Below are 25714 nucleotides of genomic sequence, written 5' to 3' on the forward strand. Positions count from 1 at the left end.
TCTGTCCTCTACATGCTGCAGGGCATGCTCCTGGCTGGGAGGGGTGGGCTTTGCTCCTGGTGGCGGGTGATTCTCCAGTAAAGCCTCCTCCTGGGATTGACATTGGATGGACTGATGGTGCTGGGAGACAGAGCCAGAGAGAGATGGGGGTGGAGGGTGGGGAGGGGGGCTGGGGACACTTGGGTGCTGCCGTTTTCGTGGTGGAAACTCATGTTCGGCTGAGTCCGAGTCCTCCGTATAGGACCTCTGAGGACGGTGCATTGAGCCTTCATGTTCTCACGTCTCAAATTGGAAGAAGCGTGGTTTGCATGGAAGGGCACGTGTGGTTCCAGAGGAGTTAACACAACAGCCCAACAGAGACCTGCAACATTATCTATCATCTACCTGTCCACCCATCTAACCATCCACCCCTCCATAGCTGTCATCCATCAAAATCTGTCCTCTAGTCATTTATCTACAATCTATGTATCTATCTAGCAATTACCTCTCTATCTTCCACTCAGCAGTCATCATTCATCTATCATCCAAGAATCTATCATCCAAGAATCTACCTATCATCTATTTACTTACCTCTCCTCTCTCTACTTAAAATCTATCCTTCCATCCATCCGTTTGTCCACCCATGTGTCTATCTGTTCATCTTCCACATCTATGTATCTATTCATCCATTGCTACCACCTTTCCATCCTCGTATCATCTGTATCATCCTCCTTTTTCATCCCTTTGGCAATTAAGCAGTATCCTCTTTTGTTCAATAACGCTTTTTCTTGTTTCCACTGTAGTTGGTTTACTATGCTCTGTCAAGTGTCTACTGCACAGCAAGGTGACCGAGTCACACACAAAAATACACACATACACGCATACACATTCTTTTTCTCACATGATCAGGCTCCGTCACAAGTGACTAGATGGAGTTCCCAGGGCTAGACGGCAGGACCTCCTTGCTTCTCCATTCCAAAGGCAAGCGTCTGCATCTACGAGCCCAATTCCCAGCCCATCCCTCTTCTCATCGTGTATTTATCTATCCCTGTCGTATGCCTCTATCTCTACCAATTTCTCTGTATTACCATCATCTAATCTACGTCTATCACCTATTTACTGATCCGTCTACTATCTCCATCATTGTTCTATTTTTTTCCTAGCAGGGATCACCCATTGAGCTATCTGCCGTCTACTCGTCTAGTCTATTATTTACCCATCCCTGTATCATCTGTCAATTGCATATCCACTCACACGTCTGGAAATGTGCTTCGGGACGCAGACTGGTAGAGCTTCCCCCGCCTCAGATTTCCTTTTGGTTCAAAGCACTCTGCAGTGTGAGTTACCAAGGATTTCAAACAAGGGTAGGAGCCAACCCTAAAGCATCTCCCACTGGTACAGGAACGGGGCTGGCCCCGTGAGCCCGTGGCTCATGTTTCCTAAAGGGCTGTGCACCCAGGATGCATCCTACGTGTTCTCTGGGACAGCAGGGACAGGCGTGCGGTTTAATGCCCTCTTGAACCATCTGGTCACAGGTGCAAGTCAAGCGGATTATGATCCCATGTATCTGATGCATAGACACCTCCCTGAACCTCTACTGCATGAGCTCTGCCCGTGACACACACCTGGAGCCCCATTCAGGGCTGGGCGCCAGGAAAAGGCTGACCTGTGTGTGTGCAGGAAAGGACTGCTTCCCGTGCAGAAGGCAGCAAGTCTGTGATTCGGCTTCAAGCCCCCCACATCTTGAGAACAAACAACTACATTGAAACCAATGCATCTGGCGGAGGATGGGGAAGGAAATACATGTGAACATATACACCTAAGAGTTACAAAGAAACAATGCTGGATGGTCACGGATGCTGGTCCGTATGCATCACACTGAATTTCTCCCACAATCGCAGGAAGGAAACTCAGCTTCAGAGCTTCCCTGGGACCCAGGCCACGGGAGTGACTTTCAAATAAAAGAAACAAAAAAAAGAAACAATGCTTTCAATGCCTCTGACTGGGGGCAGGTAAGAAGGATGCTTTCTACGCTCCGGGAAAATGGTAGGGCACATGCCTGACCCAGGATACGCAAAAGGACCTCTAGGAGCCCACATGTGCCCGCTCTCCGAACAGAAGCGTTTCCAGGGACATCCCGCTGCCCCCACATGCATGTTCTTGCCCCACCGGAAACTTTTCTCGCAAGTTCCTCATCGGACACTTGAGAATCTGCAAGTCCACACTGAGCCATTCCAGTTGGCCTGGGGACCTTCGGGAGTGGCCAGGCATTGGTGAGAAAAACCTCTCCGCCCGACCTTAATGCTGGGCCACGTCCCAACTCTGTCCCGATGCTGTCACTTTGGGCCACTTGAGTAACCTCTGAATGTGACACGATCACAGCATTTGCACATCCTAATTTCTCCCCGTCCGACAGAGTTACAACGCACTGGGCCACAGCTGGAATTCAAGTGTCCCCCCTAGACAGGTCTTCCGTCATCTTCACCAGATTGCCTTTTTATTTTTAGGGCCACACCTGTGGCATATGGAAGTTCGCAGGCAAGGGGTTGATCGGAGCTGCAGCTGCAGGCTTTTGCCACAGCCACAGGAACCATGGATCTGAGCCACGGCAGTGTGCAGCAACGCTGGATCCTTAACCCACCGATGGAAGCCGGGGATGGAACCTGCATTCTCCTGGGCATTATGTCAGGTTCTTAATCTGCTGAACCACAGCAGGAACTCCCCGATTCCCCATTCTTTGCCGTTCCCTGATGGCGCTGATTTTAGGTTCAAGAGCTGCCCTTCATTCACAAATTACAACCTGTCAGAGTCTCTGTTGGCAGATTCAACTGGGACATCTGGTCTACCCCAGACAGCCTGTGTCTGCAAGAGGGGAGTCGTCTCTCACCTTGGCAGTGCCCTCTCCTTTCTCGAGGTAGAAAAGATGCCCTTGAGAAGGTGTGAGCATCCCTGGAATCTTTCCCTTTCTTTCAGGTCACATTTCCATTTTTACCATCTGCTGCCCACAAGCAGCACATGGACGCATAGGCGCTTAGGTGCTCCAATGATAGTCGTGCAATGGATGTGTTGAATTGCAAACCCTGTCTCGCTCTGAGAAAGGAACGCATTTCACGTTCACCCAAGGACCTGATGTCATAACTGAGAAGGGTTCCAGTTTGAGGTTTTTGAGGTTTTTTTTTTTTTTTTTTGTAACTGTTTTCACTCAGTCCTCCAAGAAAATGAACAGGTCTTTTCCTCCAATAGCCTCTCTTATTTTCTTGTCGAGGACGAACCATTTCTCTTACCTTAAATATTTACAACTTCTATCCCCCTCTGGGGGCGAGGGAACGCCATCCTCGCAACATTCCTGTGGCTTCCCTATTTCAGCATCTTTTGGGGTTCACGCACACAGCTTTAGGAATGTTTATGAGTTTGGGTCACCATTCCCACCTGTTTCAATAATCCTCGCGGACTTTTCTCAAGTCAGCGAGGGGGTGGGTAAGTGTTTCCCGGCCCTGGGGACGCTATCCTGGGGACATCGGGGGGGGAACTGTTGGCTCTTCTTGTTTTTTTCCTGAAATCCAGCTCACGGTCTCCCAAGGGCACCCTTTCTGCAGCCATGAGGGCCGAGGCTGCTTCTCTGAAAATGATTTTAAACACACTCAAGCAGAATGATGAAGCCACTGGTCCCTCTGCTGTTTCATTCCCATCCTTAGCTGAAGACCCGTCAATTCATGCCAAGGTGACCTCTAACCAGCCACTGGCAAGACCCACTCTCTCTAGTCCACCATGGGACCGCCCAAGTCTTTCTTTTTTATGCTATTTCTTCTCTTTCTTTTTAGGGCGGCACCTGCGGCATATGGAAGTTCCTGGGCTTGGGGTTGAACTGGAGCTGCAGGTGCCAGCCTACACCACAGCCACAGCAACACCAGACCCAAGCTGCCCCTTTGACCTACACCGCAGCCTATGGCAACGCCAGATCCTTAACCCACTGAGTGACGCCAGGGATCGAACCCACATCCTTATGGACACTTTGTCAGGTTCTTAACCCCCTGAGCCAGGGGGGAACTCCCAATGTTCTTGCATTCAAACTTTCTCAATCAAGTACATTTTTTCTTTCCCCTTTTCTCTCCTGTGTTTCCTCTTCCCCCCTTTCTGTAACACTGCCCCTCCTTGAGCTAACATTTCCCTGTAAGAAAAATCTACCTCAGTTAGCATTTTTTCTCCTCCCAGTGTTACTGAGATATAATTGATACACAGCACTGAGTAAACTTAAGGTGTACAGCACATATAATGATGTCCACGGGAGGTTTTTCTTTTTTTTTTCTTTTTTGTCTCGCCCTTGGCATGGGGATATTTCCCAGCCAGGGCTCAAACCCGCACCACAGCAGAGACCTGAGCCGCTGCCTTGGCAATGCCAGATCCTTAACCCACGGCACAGTGAGGGAGCACCCACAATAGGTTTGGTGAACATTCATCATCTCATATCAATACAAAATTAAGGATAAATAGAAAAAAAATGGTCTCCTTGTGTGGAGAATTCTTAGGATTTCCTCTCTTAAGAAGGTTATTTTTAGGGCCGCACCTGCGGCATACGGAGGTTCCCAGGCTGGGAGTTGCATCGGAGCTGCAGCCGCCGACCCACCCCACAGCCACGGCAATGTGGGATCCGAGCTGCGTCTACGACCTACACCACAGCTCACAGCAACGCCGCCTCCTTCACCGGCTGAGCGAGGCCAGGGATGGAACCTGCATCCTCTGGGATGCTAGTCAGGTGTGTCACCATGGCGACACGACGGGACCTCCCTCCCCACACACAACAATGTTCATGAGTCTTATCACGTTGTACATCACGTCCCTTGGGCCTTCTTTATCTTACCTATAAAAGTTTGTCCCTTTCCGCTGCCTCCCCCACCGCCCGCCTCGGGAACCACACACCTGACCTCTTCTTCTAGGAGTCTGTTCGCTTCTGCAGCATAACTGGCCTCCACCCCTGTGTTAGGTCCTGGCACACGGCATCATGATTCCATCCTTGTAGACATTTCAAAGTGCTCCCCGTGACCCGTCGGGGGACCCTCTGCAATCGTGCCGAGCTATTACCTCGTCATGGACTATATCCCTTATGCTTTCCAAACCCCTGACGCATTCGCTTGGTGACTGACATGTTTCTCAGTTTTCAGGTCTGCACCCACCTGCCATTGGTTAAATACTGACGCTCTGTCATACGCATGTCCCCATACGACAGACTATGCTAAATGTGTTGGCTATTTGAGCGTGTTGATGAGTGCATGCATTTTCTACGTCCTGATACCAACGTGAGCAGATGGCCAGAATTATTCCAACCTGCACATGGTAAAATGTTTAGCCACAGACTCCTTCTAATATCATGGGGAAGCTATGAATACAGTTGAGGGCACAACCATCAAAAGGACCCTGTGAGTGGTTCCTGTATGATGCGACAGTGGCACCCAGGGAGAGTTGGGGGAAGCCATGTCCCATCCTCAAATTAGACCAGTTCTTTGTTTATGTCTTTATTTTCTTTTTAAGGCCACACCTGCAGCACATGGACGTTCCCAGGCTAGCAGGTGCATCAGAGCGGTAGCTGCCGGCTGACACCACAGCCACAGCCACGCGGGATCCGAGCCGCATCTGTGACCTACACCGCAGCGCATGGCAACGCCGGGTCTTGACGCACTGCGCCAGGCCAGGGATCAAACCTGCATCCTCACGGATACTAGCTGGGATCGTTATTGCCAAGCCACAACGGGAACTCCCAATTTTGCCTTTAGAGTGCACTCGTGTTGATGTGTCGCTTTGCAGCTTGAAAAATAGAGTCTAATTCAATTAGGCCAAGGGAACGGAAGGTTTTTGATCCCTGCTGTCTTTGACGTTCCCTCAAGTGGTGTTTGTTCTCCAGCTGAAGAAACATCTTCTAAAGTGGACCCGACATGTCACATTTGGTTCTGCCCCCAGAACCCCCCTGGTGGTGCTTTTGTGTTTCAAATCTAACCAAGGTTGGGAAAGAAACCTCATCACTGTCTGTTTTTCTTATGTTGAAAGAAACAAGAGGGGTGGCAGATCCTTCCAAAAGCCAGTTTGAATTTCCTATGGGACACGATGCAGCCATGGGCTAGCTTCCGTTAAAAGGCTGAGCAGCCCGGGGGTCAGGACGACAGAGGGGCAGCCAGAGATGCATGTGGTGTAAGCCCAACTTTGTGATGTCGCCTTACTTCCTGTGTAGCCCCTCACACCCAGGGGTCCAGTGTCCTCACCCCCAGAAGCTGGAGACAGCAAATGTGTGTCCTTCTAAAGCTTCTGAGTCTGTGATGTTTTGTTATACAGGCGTGGTTGACTAATACCAGCCAGAAGCCACCGATTCAGCCAGAACCAGACACCAGTGTGAGAAATCAGGGGCTGCCCCATGGAGCTCCCATTGAGGCCCATCGGAAACAAATCCGACGAGTGTCCACGAGGATGTGGGTTCGATCCCTGGCCTCACTCAGGTGGGCTAAGGATCTGGTGTTGCCATGAGCTGTGGTGTAGGTCACAGATGCGGCTCGTATCCCGAGTTCCTGCGTCCGGGGTGCAGGCCAGCAGCTGTAGCTCTGCTTTGACCCCTTGCCTGGGAGCCTCCACATGCTGCATTTCCACTTTGAATCCAAGCTTCTCTCTCACACCAGCAAAACCTAGGAGCTATCTAAGCACCAGAGTTTACACATGGTTCAGTAGCCCATGTTCTAAGACGTCACTGTCAGGAAAAACCATTTGGATGCATGTCAGAATAAGCTGGATAACGGCATTTGGGGGAAAAAAAGAGAAAAAAAACATGACCTGAAATAACCCCTAAACATTTCTTTTTCTTTTTTTAAAGAATGGAATGATTTTATTTATTTACTTCTGGGCTGCACCCACAGCACACAGAAATTCCTGGGCCAGGGATCAAACCCTCGCCACAGCAATAACCAGAGTCACAGCAGGGACAAGGCCGGATCCTTCACCGGCTGAGCCACCAAGGGACTTCGAAACATTTCTTACCGAATTCACATGTGCATCAGGAAACTTGTAAATGAATCAGCTGAAAGCGACGCCATGAAAATTCCTGGCACTGTGGTAATTTTAAATTGCCCTGTTCGAATTTTTTTTTAGTCTAAAGGCCGTCTCATTTTCTTTCTTAAGACAGAATAAGATCAACAAACCGTAGGAGAAACAGATGAATTATACCGTCAAAAACAAGTGATGGCAGAAACAAAACGCCATGGACTCAATTCCACGATACAGCAGCTGCAGGCTTTCTAATACTGGAGGAGTAGCATAAATTTGATCCTTTAAAGCCACTTAATCCCCCTCAACTGCAATCCCAATTCCTGCTTTGCTGTTTTGTTGTGTTTTATCATTCCATTGTCCTAAATTGCTTCAGGGAACTAGAATGTAGCCTGGATGCTTCATCCAATGCAACTATATTCATCTTCTGATGACCTTCTCAATAAATAAACATTTTCGTTTTGGATAAGGGTTCCAGACCACAATTATACCTCCCAGCAAGGGCTGTCATACAAATTAATGTCATCACTATTTGCTTAAGTTTTAATTGAGGTAACACTGGTTTATAACATTAAATAAATTTCATGTGCACAGCATGTTTCTGCTTCTGTGTACACGTCAGCCTGCTCACCACTAAAAATTTAATTTCTACCAGTCACAATATATCCGGTCCCTCTTGCCCCCTCCCCTCTCATAACCACTAAGAGGTTCTCTGAATCTACACGTTTGTTTTTGTTCAGTTTGTTTGTTCCTTTACTTTGGCTTTTTTGGGGGAGGGGTTGCTTCTTTATTCGTTTTTTACATTCTGCATACGAGTGAAATTATGTGGCATTTTTTTTCTTCGTCTGACTTATCTCACTCAGTATAATGCTCTCAAGGTTCAGGCATGTTGAAAATGGCAAGATCGCATTCTTTTTCATGGCTGAGTAATATCCCGCAGCATATTGTTATATATACACCACATCTTTAGCCACTTATCTTTTGCTGGACATTTAGTTTTTTTCTGCATCTTGGTTACTGTAAACAGTGCTGCTGCTGTGAATATTAGGGGGCACAGATTTTTTTTCGAATTGCTGTTTTTCCCTTTGGATAAATAGCCAGAAGTGGAATGGCTGAATCCAATGGTAGTTCTATTTTGAATTAACTTAACAGTCTCCATACTGTTTTCCACAGTGGCTGCACCAATTTACATTCCCACCAACAATGCACAAGGGCTCCTTTTCTTCCACATCCTCATCAACACCTGTTATTTATTGCCTTTTCGAGTCACCACAATTTCAAACATCAATGGCTTGGGATGTCGCATCCTTAGAGGGAAATTTAGGGGGAAAATATCATGCATATCTTCAGGTATGCAATTATTTAGCCAACATTCACTAAATGTTTCTTAATACTAGGCACTGGATGAGACGTTTTATTCACTCAATCGTTTGCTTAATGGTTCAAGAATTGTTGGGAGTTCCTGTCGCAGCTGAGCAGAAATTAATCTGACTAGCATCTATGAGGAGGCAGGTTCGATCCCTGGCCTCGCTCAGTAGGTTAAGGATCTGGGGTTGCTGTGAGCTGTGGTGTAGGTCGCAGATGTGGCTTGGATCTGGCATTGCTGTGGCTGTGGTGTAGGCCGGCGGCTGCAGCTCTGATTCAACCCCTAGACTGGGAACCTCCATATGCCTCGGGTACGGCCCGAAAAAAATAAGACAAAAAAAAAATTGTCAGGCAGTGATTTGGTGCTAGTCAGTGTCTTAAGAGGTGGCTGACAAGTGGGGACCAAAAAAATATGGCTGCTGCCTTTTAGGAAGCGTTGGCCTTTTGAAGGAAGTCATTTGAATAATGAGACGCTGAAGTGAATGTCTAAGGGGAAAAACAGGGGTCACCGAGAAGGGCAATGTCAGAGATTTCGAGGTTTGTCCAAACTCCAGGGTTCTCTTGGCCATTTTTTGGTCCATGTTTCTGCAGTTCGCCTAGCCCATTCCTCAGCCCCACGAGTCCCCCCAAACCCTCCAGGAGGCCAGGGTTCTGCTGTGCCCAAGCGTCTCCCTTTGCATCATAGGCGATGCAGACAGGGAGCCTCACCACCCTTGGGCAGGTGGGAGAAAAAAAAAACCAGTTTTATCACTTTGCCAGGCAAAGGAGGCCACAGCAGGCTAATGCTCCTGGACCATCGGGCTAAGCTGACCCATGAGCTGGACAATGGGGGTCCCAAGGACCGGCTCTGAAAGTTTGCATGATAAAAACCAGCCCGAGAGAAGCCAACTCGGGAACAGAGCCAGAAGGCCGTCACTTCCAGCAATGGAGGAGTTTCAGGCATGGAGGAAGAATTAAAAGCCTTGGGGTGAGGAGGTCAGGGTTTTGTTTGGAGGGAGGCAGACAAAAATGATGTGGCTGGAGAAAGTCAGGGCTGGACCGCGTGTGTCATCTTCTCCAAGAACATCCCTCCATCTAGGCTGCTTCCTTGTCTGTGAATAGGATTCCTCTGTGTACATGGACCACATCTTCTGTATCCATTCCTCGGCTGACGGATCTGGGACCTACACCAACCGCCTGTGGCAATGCTGGATCCCTATCCCACCGCGCAGGGCCAGGAATTGAACCCACGTCTTCTGCAACACTCTATCAGGTTAGGGTAAAATCAAACTCCACATCTGTAAGCCGAGCGCCTTCCCATCCCATGAGTGATGAGAATGGGGAACCACCCCCAAGGAATGTGAAATCTGGGACTCGTCACAGGTCCATTGAAGCGGGAGCTCCCTGGCAGAGGCGAGTGCAGCCTTTGAGGCAAATTGCTTGGCTGCAAGTTGACGCTGTCTGTGCTTCATCATGGTTTTTGTTCAATGGGTTTTGTTTTTTTTTTAATTTCCCATCCTTCGTTGAAGAACAAGGGGTCAGTTCACACGAGGTGAAAGGAGAGGGTTCTTGCAGAACCAACCGGGAGGTGTTTCTTATTTATAAGCACTGAGGCTACGTGAGATTTCTCCCCAGAGAGACGAAGCTACAGCCAGTCTATCGTGGGTTCACTTTGCACCTGCCGCTCCTGTCTTCCCTTTCCAGCATGGGTAGACGGTTTTTGGTTCTCGTGGAAAGAGGGGCCCCCTGGATGATAGATTTTTTTTTTCATCAGGGAAAAGAAAAATCAAGGCAATGCCCTAAAAATAAGTTCTCGTCTCCAGGAAAAGTTCTAGATGCCTTTTCTCTGGAACAATGCTCAACCACGGCATAAGGCAGACACATACAGGAAGGCTGAGGATCTGAGGATTGAGGGCACTGATGTTCCTTTTGGCAGGAACCGAAGGGGCCAGGGAGGAGGAACTAAGAGATTCATGTATTTTCAAAATTTTAAACCTATAAAAAAAAATTTAAAAATACAAAAAAGTGAAAAAATACATAAACATTTAATTTTACTAAAATGAAAAATAAAAATAAAAATTTAATTTTAATGAAACATTTATTAGAATTTTGTATACAATTTTTTTTTCTTTTTTATGGCTATACCTACGGCCTATGAAAGTTCCCAGGCCAGGGGCTGAGCTGAAGCTGCCGTCGCTGGCCTACACCACAGCTCACGGCAATACCAGATCCTTAACCCCTTGAGCCAGGTCAGGGATCGAACCTGCATCCTCATGGACACTGTGTTGGGTCCCTAACCCCAGAGCCACAGCGGGAACTCCCATACAACTTTCAAAGGTTACTTTCCATTGACAGTTATGACAAAATAGTGGCTTTGCTCCCGGTGCGGCGCAGAACTTGGGAATTTACATCTTATGCTCTGCGGTGGAAACTTGATGGTATTTCCTTTGTGTCTCCTCTTCCTTGTTCTTGCTCTTACAGAGAAAAAAGATAAAATCCAGACAGCTCCATATGAAAGCACAAGTTGAGGAGTTCCCGTTGTGGCTGAGTGGTAACGAGCCCGACTAGTATCCATGAGGACGCAGGTTCGATCCCTGGTCTCACTCAGTGGGTTACGCATCCAGTGTTGTGGTGAGCTGTGGTGTAGGATGCAGATGTGGCTTGGATCCCACGTTGCTGTGGCTGTAGTGTAGCAGATGCAGCTCTGATTTGACACCTGGCCTGGGAACTTTAGGTGTGGTCCTAAAAAAACCAAAAAAAAAAAAAAAAACAAGACAAAAAAACAAACAAACAAAAAAAACCAAAACAACCCCCAAAAAACCAAAAAAAAAAAAAAAAAAAAAAGCAAGCAAGCACAGAGTGGACTCTAAACATGCTTGGTTACAATGCCAGGGCTACCCACTGCCTCCAGAAACTGTGGAATGCCCTTATTTAATGCAGTTTGCAAAAGAAAAAAAAAAGTCCCGCACGTGGCCATACCCAGAAGCCTAAGTCCAGACCAAGTAAACATGAGATGTTTCTCAGCCGTTTTCAGTTCTGGTGCATTTCCCTGTGCACGTATCCTTTCTGTCGAGGAAGCCACGTCTTCGAAAAGCAGAAAGATGAGATTGTGCCCTAAGGCCAAAAAACCCCCCAAAAAGTGTCCACCACCTAAGCCTCAAGGTCCTGTCGACTGGCTGAGAGCTGGCCCTGGCTGAGGCCGTTCCACTCAGCCCGAGTCTGCAGAGGAAAATCCATCAATTACGTTAAAGCTACTGCCCGGATGGGTATTTAGGGACGCGTCTAATTTGTTCCAGACGTGTCCCCCTACGTACAACAGGCTCCGTCTCCCAGGCTGACTCAGAACTAGGGTATCTGCGTGTCTACTGCTGTGGTCCCCCCACAAACGGGAGCTCTCCCCCTGCAAAGTCATTTCTGGACGTCGCATCCATCTTAGAGGATGTGAAATAAGATGGAGAGGAAACTGAACACACACACACACACACACACACACAGAGCGAGAGAGAGTCTCAAGGCTGCACCCATCTGGTTTTGATTGGAGCTGGGCATTTGTTTTTGTCGTGTCACTTTCATTTTTCCAAGCGGCTGGCGGGGGGAGAGGTCATCATGCATGCAACCCCTTGGCCAAACAGCCACCTTCTGGTTCTCCCTGGTTGCATGGAAACACAGCGACGACACAAAACCTCCGTCTCCGAGTTTACTCGGACCCTTGCAGCAACACCCATCTTCGTGGATCCCACACACGTTGGGGTGGCTGACGTGTGCCGAGAGCTCCCGGGCGTAGGAGCGAAGGTGGAGGAATCCCATTTCTGCTTCCTCCACCCCATCTTGGTGGGTTGAGCCCCTCTGGGTCCACGGAAGGGTCCGAGAGCCAACACAGCAAAGCTGCAGATGAGCGCTCTGCCGCTTACGCCGCAGCGCGAATCCCCAGCGTGGACGCTCGGGAGACCTGATTTTTGGTCGCGCTCTCCAGGCACAGACCACACTGGGCAGACGCAGGCTGGGTGGGAGACAGCACTGCTCTTAGTGGGAATTCTTCCGCAGACCACGAAGGAGGTTCATCTCGGGAGAGAGTCACCATCAGCTGCAAAAGAAAAACCCTGAGAAATACAAGACGATGACTCGCCCTTGAAAGCAGGATTCTCTCCAGGCAAAGACCTCTAGATGGCTGGGCTGTGGTTTGGCCGGTTCATTCCCAGACTTCTCCCACATCTTGCTCTGTGTATTTCAGTGCTGTGCTCTGAGGGGCAAGGACCTAGAGCGTTTTTATAACTTTTGGGTGCAAATTGTCTAATCACTTCACACGAGCCTTCGTTACCTCTGTGGCTTTCTTTTTATTCCATCCGATCCCATCCTATTCTATTTTCTTTTCTTTTTGCTTTTTAGGGCTGAGCCTTCAGCATATGGAAGTTCTCAGGAGCTGAATCAAAGCTGCAGCTGCTGTCCTATGCCACAGCCACAGCAATACCCAATTTGAGCCATGTCTGCAACCTACAGCACAGCTCACAGCAATGCTGGATCCTTCACCCACTGAGCGAGGCCAGAGATGGAGCCCACGTCCTCATGGATACTAGTCAGATTCATTACCACCGAGCACCAAGGGGAGTCCTCTTTCTTTCTTTTTAAAAACTGCTTAAAGTCTTTTTTGCTTAATGTGACTAGAGCTACAGAAAGTTTCTCTTCACATGGACTCATCAGTTTTAGTGTTTCCATATCTTTAGCTTAGCCTTTTTTTTTTTTTTTTAGCTTAGCCTTTCTTTGATTGATTTTAGACCCTTTCGAAGAGCAGGAATGTAGATTTTTTTTTTCCAATCTGTAAGTTGTATTTATAAAGAGGCTTTTTTAGTCCATTTATATTTATTACAGTTGATGATATGTCTACGTTTCATTTCTTGTGCTCATTTTGTGTTTTTATGAACCATTTACTTTCTTTGCTTCTATTATTTCTCTCCTCTGATATCTGAATCTTAAAAAGAATCCTCTCATCTTTTTACGAGGAAGCCATGGTCTCCAACTTCAAAATTGAGGGACTACATTTAATTCGCGCAACTATTCCCAACAGCCAAGACATGGAAACACCCTAAATGTCCATCAACAGAGGAGTGGATCAAGAAGATGCAGTATATGTCTACAATGGAATATTACTCAGCCGTAAAAAAGAATGAAATAATGCCACTTGCAGCCGCATGAATGGGCCTAGAGATTATCATACTCACTGAAGTTAATCAGACAGTGAAAGACAAATACCATACACTATCACGTCTATGTGGAATCTAAAATATGATGCAAATGATCCTGTCTACAGAACAGAAACAGACTCACAGACATAGAGAACAGGCTTGTGGTCGCCAAGGGGGAGGGAGAGGGAGTGGGATGGATGGGGAGTTTGGGGTTACAGACGCAAACTGTGACGTTGAGAATGGATAAGCCATGAGGTCCTGCTGTCCAGCACGGGGAACTCTATCCACAGTCTCTTGGGATAGACCAGGATGGTAGACCGTTTGAGAAAATGCATGTATATCCACGTATGACTGGGTTACTATGCTGTACAGCAGAAATTGACACAATATTGTAAATCAACTCTAATAAAAAAATTAACATACCTAATAACTTCAGCAGAAAATAATAAAGCTAACATCTTTACTATCTTCTCAAAGAAACGACCTATCTTCACTCTATCCCCCATTTATTCTGCAAGTTATAGCATTCCTAAATTTGGGTCCACCTGGCCTCTACGCCCTCAGATAGTCTAAATGTTATCACTGGGGGTGCTGGCGGCACGCAGGTTTTACACGGTCAGGGATGGACTGGGTTTACCCCCGGTCCTTTCATCCCGTTGCTCACAGTGCTGCCGGCATCCCCTTCCTTCAACAGACTTCAGCATTGTTTTCCCCGGGCGTGTTCTTTCAAAGTCCTAACAATGAGTGTCAGTGAGAGGGAAGCACTCTGGCTTTGTAGTCTGTCTGTATTTCCTCGGTATGCAGAACAGACTCGACAGCGTAGAATTTTAGACGGCCAGCAATTTCTCTTTCATGCTTTAAAGACCATCTCCCAGGCTGCAGCCCTTCTGAGGCTGCAGAGACATTTTCTATGCGTCTCGTGGGATATTTTGAGGCAAACTGAGTAGAGCCTTGTGGGCTCCTGGGCACAAGCTTTTCTGCATCCCACCCGTGTCCTGTTTTTAGGGAATAAGCTTCATCCTACAGGCCCTTCCCTGAGCCCCTAAAGGCAGGTGCCCACAGGTGCTGATCAGGGAAGGGAGGGGATGCAGAGACCAGGGAGGGGCCGTCAGGGGACCACAATGCCACCTGGGGGGCAGGTCCTGGTTCCCCCTCAAGGGATACACACAGCAAAGGCTTTGAGCTCTTCTGCAGAACTAATGAAAGTGAGAGAGGACAGACCCACCAGAACCAGTCCTGGGGCCACTAAACACCAGCTGTGAAGAAGAATGCAAACTTGCACCCACCCTGAACCTTATCTGCGGCCCTATTTTTCCACTCCCAAGTACAAAACCACCTCCTTATCCCTCTCAAAGGGGGACACAGTCTATAGGGCTGCTGTGACCCCCTTGGCCTGGCAAAGCAAGAAAGCTACTTTCTTTCTCCTTCGCCCAAAACCCTGCCTTCTACTCAGCACCAGTGGATAGAGGCTGAGTTTCAGCAACAGTGACCTGCCTACAACCTGCCTATTTTAAGTTTTTCTCTTTGTTTTCTTTCTTCCTTTTTTTTTTTTTTTTTTTTTTTTTTTTTGCTTTTTTTAGCATATGGAAGTTCCCAGGCTAGAGGTTGAATTGGAACTACAGCTGCCAGGCGACACCACAGCCACAGCCATGGGGGATCTGAGCTGTGTCTGTGACCTACACCACAGCTCACGGCAACACCGGATCCTTCACCCACAGAGCGAGGCCAGGGATCGAACCTGCATCCTCATAGAGACTCATCAGGTTCTTAACCTGCCGGGCCACAAGGGGAACTCCCACAAATTGATCTCAATAGTCTTCTAAATTTTCAATTTTCTCAACAGTCTTCTTAATCCTTCTAGAGAAGACTATTTGGTCCTCACGGAACTCCTGTAAGGTCCGTGCACTTGGGAGGGGCTCTTTGGGCATCCTCTGCGATGCCTCCATAGTCAACACAGCCAAGGTCCTGGTTCTAGAAAACCCTCTACACAGGTACATACTTTGGTTTTCCTTGGCTCTGCTGGGACCTGCTACGAACCCCGTCCTGGCAGGTGAGGGGCATTCTTTTTGCAGATCAATCGTCAGAACCTTCCATCCTCCCCGGGAAACAGTATGCGTGTCACCCCTGATGGGAGGGAGTTGAAAAAACCTGCTGAGCCAGACAGCTCTCCCTGCACACAGGATGTTGACCAAACACTTAGGCTGGACCAGACTGGGTGGCCACAGCTTTAATAGGGCCGGTTAAACATGTTTGCTCATGGAATCCCAGTGTTTTGCAGGACTCAGAACCTGATAAACAGTGGCAACTGGACAAGGTTACCCATCCGTGGAAAATTACACAACGACGGATTTGTCAAAAATGGCAAGTTACCCTTGGGCTTTAGCGAGGAGCATGATTAACGCAAAAGACACTATTCATTGTGCTCTTAACTCCATCGCGTGGTTGTCCCCGTGGTGGGCAACCTCTGACCTGTGGGGGTTTTTATTTTCTTCTTTTTTCCTTTTGGCCACACCTATGGCATGCAGAAGTTCCTGGGCCAGGGATCGAACTCGAGCCACAGCAGTGACAACACTGGGTTCTTAACCAGCTGAGCCACCAGGGAACTTGTTTTCATTTTCACGTGGCCTTTGTTGCTCAGAATGAGCTGCTTTTTTTTCATCTTTGGGATCTGTCTCAGGATAACACTCCTGAGTGAGCAGAGAGAGAGTTTCTCAAAACCTCCATTTTTTAACTGAATCTCTATACTGACAATGCTGTCTTCTGCATGGCAACCCTGCTGTGTGCTGGATATAGATTGTGGGGTCTTTTCCTTCATGACCCATCCCAACTTGTCCCAAATTCTTTTTTTTTTTCCCCTAGGGCTGCACCCTCAGCACATGGACGTTCCTAGGCTGAATCAGAGCTGCAGCTGCCAGCCTATACTAACCACAGCAACGCCAGATCCGGGCAGCATCTGTGACCTACACCACAGCTCATGGCAATGCAGGATCCTTGACCCACTGAGCAAGGACAGGGATTGAACCTGCATCCCTCATGGATACTAATCAGATTCGTAACCCACTGAGTCACAACACAACACTGCCAATTTGTCACAAATTCTAAACTCTGATTTTTTGAAAAAATATGAATCAAAACCTAGAATAAAAACACAAGTCAAGTTCTCAGAATCTAAACTGCATGAACATTTTGCTGGTCTGTTTCTGCTGTTAGGCATTTATGGACCTGTGCCTCGGATTTAAGAAACTAATGAATTGAGACTGTAGATTGCCTTGACATTTTTTAACAGAACTAGAACAAAATATTTTTAAATTTATATGGAAACACATAAGAGCTCAAACAGCCAAAGCCATCCTGAAAAAGAAACAAAACCGGGGGAATCAGGCTCCCTGACATCAGATTATATCACAAAACTAGAGTCATCAAAACAGTATGGCACCAACGCAAACCAGAAATGTGGATTAATGGAACAGGATAAACCCGCACACCTACGGACAATTAATTTACAACAAAGGAGGCAAGAACATACAATGGAGAAAAGACAGGCTCTTCAATAAGTGGTGCTGGGAAAACTGGACAGCTCCATACAAAAGAATGAAATGACAGCATTCTCTGTCTTTCTGTCTTTTTAGGACCGCACCGTGGCATATGGAGGTTCCCAGGCTCTGGGCCTAATTGGAGATATAGCTGCCCGCCTATGCCAGAGTGACAGCGATGCCAGATCCGAGCCGTGTCTGCGACCTACACCACAGCTCACGGCCACGCCAGATCCTTAACCCACTGAGCGAGGCCAGGGATCGAACCTGCAACCTCACGGTTCCTAGTCGGATTCAGTTCCGCTGCACCCTGACAGGAACTCCCAGCTTTCTCTAATACCATACAGGAAAATAAACTCAAAATGAATTAAAGACCTAAATGTAAGACCAGATATGATTAAACTCCTGGAGGAGAACAGAGGCAGAACATTCTTTGACATAATCTGCAGCAATTTCTTTTTGGATCCACTGCTTAGAGTAATGAAAATAAAAACAGAAACACATGGGACCTAAATAAACTTAAACACATTTGCACAGCCAAGGAAATCAGATGAAACAAAAAGGCCACTCACGAAATGGCTGAAAACATTTGCAAATGAAGTGACACACAAGGGACTAATCTCCAAAAGGCACAAACAACCCGTGAAGCTCGATATCAAAAAAGCCAAACAACCCAATCAAAAGATGGGCAGAAGACCTGAACAGACGTTTCTCCAAAGAACAACAAGCACATGAAAGGATGCTCCCCACCGCTTATTATTAGAGAAATGCGAATCAAAGTTACACTGAGGGACCACCTTGCACCAGTCAGAATGGCCATCATCAAAAAGTCTACAAATAACAGGAGCTAGTGAGTTTGTTGTATCGCGGAGATGATCACAAGCTGATAAATCAGCTCTATGTCAATAAACGTTTTAAAAAGGACCCAAAAAAGGAGCATTTGCTTTGTCTTCTTATTGTTCTCCCCCCTTTAAACAGTGAAGGGTGTCTAGAAAGTCAAGAGGCAGGAACTTAGGTGGCTCGGAAGGAGGTGTGCCTGTTCCCAAGAGAAAGGCCACGAGACTGTGTCACTATCATGTGGTCATTCCACAGGGCATTTGCTTTCTTTCTTTTTTATTTTCTTTTCAGGGCCACCCCCGCAGCACATGGAAGTTCCCGAGCTAGGGGTCGAATCAGTGCTGCAGCTGCCAGTCTACACCACAGCCACCGCAACACAGGCTCTGAACTGCACCTGTGACCTACACCACAGCCTGTGGCAACACCAGATCCTTAACTCGCCGAGCGAGGCCAGGGATCAAACCCGCATCCCTTGGACGGACGCTATGTTGTGTTCTTAACCCGCTGAGCAGCAACAGACACTCCCACAGGGCATTTTCATACCTGGGTGTGGACGTCTTCCGAGCCGAGGGTGGGGGTGGCTGTTAAGCAACCCATTCTGACTCCACCGCTTCAGAGCTGGGTCCCCTTGGGACGTTACACAACACTTAGTGGCCTCCGTTTCCTCATCGAAACATCTGGACCCTCCCCCATCCATCTCCCGTGAGGTCAGCCACTGTCAGAATTGGAAGCGCCAAGCGTTGCGTCTGGGGAAGGAGAGATTCAAAATGCCAGGTGGGTTTCAGGGGCTCCCGAGGTGCCTTGGGGATCCCGTCCACACCCACCTGTTCCCACGGGGCTGAGCACCTGTTCCCCGTGGGCTCAAGTTCCCATCACTCTTCTCTTAACCCATGTCTCACCCGTCCCTCCGGTTCCGCCCACGATTACAGCGGGCATCTGTTCCATCCTGCTCCTCTTCTCCTGGGACAAAGCAGTTTGTTCCTCCAACTTCTCGTGAGCCGCAGCATCGGTTCCCATGTGCCCGCCAGGGCACCCCCTTCCCCTGGGCTCTCTGTGCAACAGCTGGTCACTGACGGGTCCTTCACGCCCTCTCCGTCCATCCTGAGGTCAGAAGAGGCGGCTGCACCTCGCAGATTCCTTCCTCCTCTGCCTTCCCGATGAAACACGAAGATTCCGAGATTCGTGCCTTGCGATCGCGCCTACTTTTCACATCCTCCTTTATGGCTGCATCCTCCCCAACTTCTCAGCGGCCACAAGGGGCCTGGGGGGTGGCTGTTCGGGGCATTTCCCTTCTTCTCGAGCCGAAAGCTCTGAAATTCCATCCTGGCGGGGGAAGCTCCTCCAAGGGGACCACATCTCAAGAAAAGCACGAAAACTGGGACATCACGCTGCATTTCTTACACGAGTGGGAATCTGGAAACCCCTGGATGTGGAAGACTGGACTTCTCAGTGCTTAGCTTCTGGGGGCTGACTTCTCCTCTGGCGCCAAAGATGGACAGCAAACCCTTCTTTTGGCTCCCCCCTTCCCCATCTCTGCATCGGGTTGGGGAAATCAATTTCCTGCGGAGTCATGGACAATACATGTACTGTCAAAAAAAAGAAAAAAAAAAAAAGGTTGGGTGACAATGACACGTGTTCTATCTGTTTTGCATCACATAAAACGTGTTTCTTTTTTTTTTGTCTTTTTTTTTTGTTGTTGTTGTTGTTATTGTTGTTGCTATTTCTTGGGCCGCTCCCTCGGCATTATTGTTGTTGTTGTTGCTATTTCTTGGGCCGCTCCCGCGGCATATGGAGGTTCCCAGGCTAGGGGTTGAATTGGAGCCGTAGCCACCGGCCGACGCCAGAGCCACAGCAACGCAGGATCCGAGCCGTGTCTGCAACCTACACCACAGCTCACGGCAACGCCGGATCGTTAACCCACTGAGCAAGGGCAGGGACCGAACCCGCAACCTCATGGTTCCTAGTCGGATTTGTTAACCACTGCGCCACGACGGGAACTCCATAAAACGTGTTTCTGACAGCCGGCAATTTCCAGCAAATACTCTCCAGGGAGGGGTAAAAGTAAGTTAAAAAAAAACTACATTCCTCCATCATTCAGGATCTTTATCAGAAAAGTCGTGTTCATTTTACCAGGAATTATATACTGTAAGTGTTCCTCACTGAAGTCCTGTTTTCGTTACACTGGGAAATGGAAATGCATAGTTAGAAATGTAACGTGTTCTCCTTGAAATACGGGAGATGGCTGCCAACTTAATTTCCTGTGTGTTACCTCCCAATACGATTGGGTGGGTCTGTTTCATTTCTCATCCTGCATATTCGCACCCCCCAACTCCTCAGGACTCTCACATTTTAGATTTGGTGTTTATGAGCAGAGAACCCTGTGATGAGGGAAGGCGTGATGCTTTCATTACCAAAATGTAGGAAGTTCAAATATGTATCGTCTTGAGGGCACACTGATAAGACTACGTCCTTTGTATTTTGCAGGAAGGAACACCTCCCAAAGATACACAAGAATGGATTTTAGCAGGATAGATGTTCCTCAAAAAACCAGAAATAGACCTGCTATAGGATCCAGCCATCCCACTCCCGGGCATCTATCCAGAGAAAACCATGACTCGCAAAGACTCATGTACTCTGATGTTCATTGCAGCACTATTTATAATAGTCAAGACATGGAAACAACCTAAATGTCCATCAACAGAGGAGTGGATCCAGAAGATGTGCTCCACATAGACAATGGAATACTACGCAGCCATTAAAAAGAATAAAGTAACATGATTTGGAGCAACATGGATGAACCTCAAGGTGATCATACTAAATGAAGTCAGTCACAGAGAAAAAGACAAATTTCATACGGTATCACTTATTTGTGGAATTTAAAATGTGACGCAAAAGAACCCCTATGAAGGACAGTATGGAAGTTCCTTAAAAAGTTAAATACAGAACTACCACATGGTCCAGCAACCCCACTCCTGGGCATCTATCTGGAGAAAACCCTAATTCAAACAAATACTTGCCCCCCAGTGTTCGTAGCATCACTATTCACAATAGCCAAGACATGGAAACAAGCTAAATGTTCATCGACAGAGGAATGGCTTAGGAAGATGTGGGACATATACACCATGGAATACTACTCGGCCATAAAAAAGAACAAAATTCTGCCATTTCAGCCACATGGATGGACTTAGAGACGATCATACTAAGGGAAGTAAGCCGGACAGAGAAAGACAAATACCATATGATGCTACTTATATGTGGAATCTAAAAAAATGCAAGACTAGTGAATGTAATAAAAAAAGACACAGACTCACAGATACAGAGAACAAAGTAGTGGGGAGAGGGACAGCGAGAAGGGGAGTGAGAGGTACAAACTACTATGTATAAAAGTAATAAGCTACGAGGATGGACTGGACAGCCCAGGGAACAAAGCCAATATTTTACAATAACTATAAATGGCATAAAACCTTTAAAAACTGTGAACCACTCTATGGCACACCTGTAACATGTAATATCATATATCGTAAATCAGTCGTACCTCAAAAAAAAAAAAAAAAAACAACAGTTTCAGGGCAGCAGGAGTAAGAAAGATCAGTGAATAATACAAAGCATTCTTGGAGTTCCCAGTGTGGCTCAGTGGTAATGAACCTGACTCCTATCCAAGAGGACTTGGGTTCAATCCCTGGCCCTGATCAGTGGGTTAAGTATCTGGCGTCGCCATGAGCTGTGGTGTAGGTTGTAGGTATGTCTTGGATCCCGCATGGCTGTGGTCGTGGTGTAGACCGGCAGCTGCAGCTCCGCAGCGACCCCTCGCCTGGGAACCTCCATGTGCTGTGGGTGTGGCCCCCCCAAAAAGCAAACAAAAATTCTTTGGGTCTTCCTTCTCAATCCCTCCGTTCAAAGTGGCCAGAGGTACTAATCAGAAGAGTAAGTTCCTATTTGGGCCATGCCTTCTTCCTCCCTCTCCAGGAAAAATGTTTGGAAATAAACTTGACATGCAAAACAAATTAAGTAGATGACCCTAGGCGTGGTACCTTTTGAGTCTCAAGAATTCTCTCAAACAAGTGACCGCTGAATAAACAAAGAGCAGTGCCTCATGGTGGCAGGGGTGGGGTGGGTGGGTGACACAGCAGATGTGAAACTTTGCCTGAGGGTCAGAAACGTAATTCGTAATTCGTTCCATGTTAGGGCTCATCCTCCACTTTTTTTTTTTTTTTTTTTTGGCTGTGCCTGCAGCCTGAGAGATCAAACCAGAGGGACTGCAATGACCCAAGCTGCTGCAGTGATAACAACGGGTCCTTGAGCCACTGTGCCACCAGGGAGCTCCATGCTCCATGTCTCTGCTTACCGACAATGCTTCAGAGAGAGAGAGAATGTAATCTCTTCCCTTAGCCCAAGAAGTACAACCTCTAACATCCTTCAGCCCTTGAAACAGAAATCAGCCAGTATAGTGCTTAAAAAGGGATCAAGCAAATAACCGAGCCATGATACCGTAGAGCAGAAATTGGCACAACACTTTAAATCAATGCTCCTTGCAAAATAAAAATAAATGATAAAAAAAAAGGTATCAGGCTGGAGTTCCCCTCATGACTCAACGGTAATGAACCCGACTAGGATCCATGAGGACATGGGTTTGATCGCTGGCCTCGCTCAGTGGGTTCAGGATCCAGCACTGCCGTGAACTGTGGTGTAGGTCACACATACAGCTCTGATACAGCCCCTACCCTGGGAACATCCACATGCTGCGGGTGCAGCCCAAAAAAGACAAAAATAAAAATTAGACATTAAAAAAGGTATCACACAAATACAGTTTGGTGTTATGTTACTATAACGCTGTCTGGTGGATAAAGAGAAGCAAAGCTTAGAGGGGACCAAAAAAAAAAAAAAATGTCGAGGAAACTGGAAAAAAAAATCCGGAAAAAATGTCTTGTGTAAAAATCTCCCAGAAGCTGGGTTTAAATGCTTCCTAGCACCCCATTAATAATATCCGAAGCAGCTGTGCTCCGGCCAATTCATGAAGAAATCTAAGAACTATGATTGGAAGATTGTAAAAACACTGAAACGTTGGTGCCCAGAAAGCAACGTGGAATTTTAAATGCTGCTTGTATTTCCAGTAGCAAATTTACTAACACACCAACCCAAATATGTGAATTTGTATAATATATCATGTGCTGTAGAAATGCTTCTCTGGAGCAGCGAGAGGAAAAATGGTTATTTTGTAGAGAAATGATAAATAAAGGCATTCACTGGGGTTTTTCTGGTTTTGGGGTGTTTTTTTTTTTTTTTTTTTTTTTTTTTTGCATTTTGTCTTGATTCTCATGGACCAAAGTGTCTGCTCGCCAACACAACATTACCAGAAACGAGGTCCAGGCTGGCTTCGCTGTGGGTTTTCAAACCATAACTTCAAATTTTCCGAAGCAATTCTTTTTTTATTTTTTATTTTTATGATGGTCATCTCTAAACGTAATGCAAAGGGGCAAAGATACAAAACACGCGGTGTTTATTTAAACCGTCTAGTCATTCCCTATTTTTCCGTATGTCAGATGCTCCCCAACCTGTACATTCATCCGCTCAGCCCACCTGAAAGCGTGCTCCAGCATTTGACATCGTGGAAATTTCAAGATAGGAGCTCCGCAGGTTAAGGACCCAGGGTTGCCAGGAACGTCTGCCCCAGGCGTGGCCAACAACTAAACACCAAAACAAATCCAAAGACTTCATTTGATTTGGAGCTGCGTCGTGGCGCAGTGGGTTAAGAGTCCACCTGCAGGGGCTGGGGTCGCTGCGGAGGCGCGGGTTCAATCCCCGGCCCCTACACGTCCACATCCAGTGGGCGTGGGGTGGCCACTACTGGAGAACCTGACGGTGCGTGGCAGGGAGCAGGGCTGGTCCAGAGGAATGGCGAGCAATTTTACAAGCACTTGGGTGTAGCGCTCTGAGCGGGATCAAGTCTGTTCTTTCAACGTCATCTTCCACTCGCTCGGATGGAGAGGCATCATGCCAACTGACACAGGGAAAGCCAGCGCACATTTCTGGTTTTCATTTTCTCCACCGCGTTTTTTAAAAAATATAGATTCTCTTTGTCTACTTGGAGGGCACTATATTTTCTTTTTTTAGCAAAGAGCCCTGAGTCTCCCCGTACCGGTCAAAAGATGGTCAGAAATACAGATGAGTTACTGTTTGTTTGCTTTTTCTTTTCAGGGCCACACCTGCGGTGTAGGGAAGTTCCCAGACTCAGGGTCGAATCGGAGCTTCAGGTGGAGATCTACCCCACAGCCACGGCAACACCAGATCTGAGCTGCCTCTCTGACCCACGCTGCAGCTTACGGCCACGCTGGATCCTTAACCCACGGAGCAAGGCCAGGGATGGAACCCGCGTCTTCATGGATCCTAGCTGGATTCTTAACCTGCCGAGCCACCACGGGAAGTCCGGTAAGTTATTGACAGTGGATCTCATGTGTAGACTTAGGAGGTAGCTGGGCTCAGACCGGGTGCTTTCTTTTTAAGTGACAAGGGACAGAATGGCTGCTGAATGAACAGGCTGGCATGGGTATGCTGTCCCCTCCAGCCCTGTGGCTGTATCCATTTTTGCTGGTGATGGATGCGCTGCCTGGTTGCATTCCACAGGGGCTCAGGGAGTTCCCATCATGGCACAGCGGAATCCAACTAGGAACCATGAGGATGCGGGTTCAATCCCTGGCCTCGCTCCATGGGTTAAGGATCCGGCATTGCCGTGAGCTGTGGTGTAGGTCGCAGACGCGGCTCGGATCCCGCCTTGCTGTGGCTCTGGTCTAAGCCGGTGGCTACAGCTCCGATTTGACCCCTAGCCTGGGAATCTCCATATGCCGTGTGTGGCCCTTAAAAAGACAAAACAAAACAAACCAAAACAAACCCAGGGGCTCAGGGTGACATTCTAGTGGATGGCGTGGCAGCCGACGTTGAATGAGGCAGTGGGACAAGGGGACACTGTGGCTGATCCAGGACTCTTAAGAGGGACCCAGCCCCTTGAAGAACTAGACCTAATTCCTCGCAGCCCAGGGAGGGGGTGTGTAGGGCAGAGAGATGGGGAGACAGGTTAGGGAGATAGAGACGGGTCCAAAAATGCTCGGCCACGTGGGTGTACGTGAAGCCACGTAAGCGTTTAAGTGATGGATGCTATTCTATGATGTGAAGTTATGGGTGGTTTTTTTTTTTACTTTTTAATTTTGATCGAAGGAGAGTTGATTTACAATGTTGCAATCATTTCTGATGGACAGCAGAGGGATTGTTTTATATCAGAGTTTATATCTGTGAATCCCAAACTTCCAGTGCATCCTTCCCCCCTTTCCCCTGTGGTAACTCCCCTCTTCTCTCTCTAAATACACACACACACACACACACACACACACACACACATATATACAGTTATATATATTGTGGTTACATATCATGTTATATATACATATGTGACTCTGAGAAAGAAGCTAGGACTCTGTATGAGACTATACACATTCTCTTTCAGATTCTTTTCCCATATAGGTGATCAGAGAACACTGGGCAGTTCCCTGTGCTGGACAGCGGGTCCCCATGGGCCAGCCGTTCCAGAGACCTCCATGTGCTCATGCCAACATGGGACCGTTTTGCTTTAGAAAGACAGCGGAAGGGTCTGCTTTGCATTTCTGCACATCCTTTGGCTGCTGCGGGGAAACTCGGGGAGTTTTGCTGAAAAAAAAACCACAGTGCACTCCAAGGGGCACAGGGAATCGATACTTAAAAAAAAGCAACAAATACACACACAAACACTACAGGGCAAATGAAAACCAGCAAAGCTCGCTCGCTGGCTTTCGC

General features: G+C 47.6%; 1 long non-coding RNA gene across 6 annotated transcripts in view; it reads right to left on the bottom strand.

Moving 5' to 3' along the window:
* Positions 1 to 25714, bottom strand: part of LOC102160243 (uncharacterized) — a 54063-nt gene that overhangs the window by 12568 nt on the left and 15781 nt on the right. For 4 of the 6 annotated variants that reach the window (XR_014836213.1, XR_014836214.1, XR_014836215.1 and 1 more), the window contains 2 exons: positions 18793 to 19479; positions 18437 to 18639 (listed from right to left, as the gene is read on the bottom strand). This is a non-coding gene — a long non-coding RNA (uncharacterized LOC102160243). Of the gene's footprint in view, positions 1 to 15354; positions 18640 to 18792; positions 19480 to 25714 lie in introns of those variants that run through there. The other 2 variants (XR_014836212.1, XR_014836211.1) reach the window with 1 other exon arrangement.

This window comes from Sus scrofa, chromosome Y, assembly GCF_054392235.1.
Source record: "Sus scrofa isolate SSC_HxYL_T2T_F1_AM1 chromosome Y, Sscrofa_HxYL_maternal_Yorkshire_Landrace_v2.0, whole genome shotgun sequence".
Classification (NCBI taxonomy): Eukaryota; Metazoa; Chordata; class Mammalia; order Artiodactyla; family Suidae; genus Sus; species Sus scrofa.